Here is a 2,500-nt window from a genome sequence, read left to right as displayed (position 1 = left end):
GTGCCCCAGCTCCTGCACTCCCTGTCACCCTGGTTGCCTGACCCCTGCACACATCTGTGTCTCTACCAGCACGGATGGGAAGGGGGCTCCTGAGGAAGGGCAGTGGCCATGTCAGCACAGGGCCAGGCGCAGATGACCTGTGGAGAAGCGTTTACTGAATGAGTGGGATTTTGTCTCTTTCTCTAAAACCTGAAACCAAAGAAAAATGTGACAACAGTTCCAAGCCTGGTGTGAGTCACAGGCTCATTTGTCCTCTCAATTGGCACAAATGCTTCTCAGCCACAAAACTTCTGAGGGGGATTCTCTGGCCCCTCTGCCGGAGCTGGGTACATCTCCCCAGAGTTTTCAGAGAAGAAAGAGGCAAGGGTGTATGTGTGTTTGGGGGCAGGGGGTTGTCTCCATACCTGCTGAGCCAGGAGGTGGGGTATTAGACTCATCAAGTCTGAAGGCCACTCCTCCAGATAAATCTGGGCTGCTAACCGGACTCTCTGAGTTGATGGTGTGATATAAATATTTTAGCCCCACTAGCTATTCTCGCCCTACTCTGGGGAAGACTCAAGACTTCACAGATGCAGGGATGTGATTGATACCACGCGCTCAACAGCAGCTGGAGAAGCAGGGAATCTTGGAGATTCTTGGTCCTCAGAACAGAAGGGAAGGGGCAGGGAGAGAGGGAGGAGGGGAGAGGGCAGGCTTCTTCGCCCTCATTTATCCTGTTCCTTCGGCACACAGCCCCGTGGGGGGACTGGGGGAGGCACGCAGAGCAATAAGCTGATTCCTAAGGTGCTCTGTCCAGCCAGAGTGCTGGGGCTCCAGAGAGGAGACGATGAGCGGCGAGGGGATGGAGGGGAGCACACGGAGCTGGAGGTGAGATGGAGGCGGGGCCGGGGAGAATGAAAAACCAGCCTGTTGGTGGTTTCTTCTTTTTTTAAGAGCCACAAGCTGAGATCAAAGGTGATATTTTTACAGCAACTGAAATAGAAAACCACTGGGCGCACAGTGGGAGGTGAGCGGCCGGAACACAGGCCCTTTCATGCAGCCTGTGGCCACAGCGAGCACACTGCCCTCTGCTGCGGGCCACGGGGCTTGGGGGACAATGTGGCCCCGGTCTTCCCAACTCTGGTCTCAGAAAGAAGTGAAAGAGATGAGCTGCAGCCTGCGGTTCTGGGAGAGGAGAGGAACAGCAGTGAGGATCACGGTGAGTAGTCTGTCACTTTCCAAGACCACGCTTGTCACTTTTGCCGTGGGTGTCAGAGTTGTGCCAGGCCCTGTTTCATCCTCACAGAGCTCAGTGAGGAAGGATTATTGGTACCCCTGTTTTACAGAGGAGGAAACCAAGGCTGCAGGGGAAAATGATTTGGTCAAGTCCCGCAGGGAGATGGGAGCAAATTCAGGACCCGAACCCCGGGGCTCCTGGTCCAACACCCTTTCGGCTCCCTGTAATCCTCACTCACTCACTCACACGCTGAATTATTTATTGAGCCTCTGCACTGAGGTCCTAGCTGACGGGGGCCATGCTCAGGTCTGCTAGAGCACTGGTTCTCAGAGGGGGAGAGCAGCATTATCAGCCTCACCTGGGAACATGGTAGAAACGCATTCTCAGGTCCCAACCCAGACTTACTGAACCAGAGACCCTGGGGGTAGACCCAGCCCTCCACATTTTAATGAACTAGCCAGGTGATTCTGTTGCACACTGAATTTGAGAATCACTGCATTGCCTCACCTCAGTTTCTACCTCTGTGTTTCAGGGAAAATCTCAACACCCGTCTCACAAGGTTGAGCTCAGTATCAGCTAACACATGTGCTGGCTGTGTGTTCTGTGCCAGGCATTCTTCTAAGCTCTCTACAAATATTAACTAATTTCACTTCACAACTCCGCAAGATAGGAACTAATACTATCCTCATGTCACAGATGAGGAAATGAAGGCACAGAGAGGTAAAGCAACTTGCCCAGAATCACACAGCTAGAATCCAAGCTCTAACCAGTTAACCAATGGAAAGCCCCCAGCAGAGGGTCTGGCACCCAGAATGTGTTCCAGGCGTGGCTAAGGATGTGATGATGGCAATTAGTATTTCCTCACCTGAGTTTGAGATGATGATCCCCATTTTGTAAATACGAAATCTGCTGCCCGGTCAAGATCGAGGAGTGAGTCAGCTGCAAAGGCAGCCTCAGTATCTGGAACCCCAGTGCAGCCCACAGGTCCTCACCATTCATGCAGTTTTGAGACCATAATATACCACCTTGGTCTTCTGGAAACATCTCAGTTTGCTGTAGGGAAGAGTGTAGACTCTGACAGAGGTGAGCTGAAAACCTCATTTGGCCATTCAAAGGCTGTGTGACCTTGGACAAATTGCCTCACCTCTCTGATCTTTAGATCACCTTTTCTCATTGTAAAGTGGATGATGAGTCCTAACCTTACAGGGCTCCTGTGAGGGTTGGAGAAGATGACGTTTGTGCCCAGCCCGCAGCATATGCACAGAGCTGGCCATCAACAAGCAG

Source organism: Lipotes vexillifer, unplaced genomic scaffold (assembly GCF_000442215.2).
Source record: "Lipotes vexillifer unplaced genomic scaffold, Lipotes_vexillifer_v1.1 scaffold223, whole genome shotgun sequence".
Classification (NCBI taxonomy): domain Eukaryota; kingdom Metazoa; phylum Chordata; class Mammalia; order Artiodactyla; family Lipotidae; genus Lipotes; species Lipotes vexillifer.
This window is presented reverse-complemented; position numbering follows the sequence as displayed.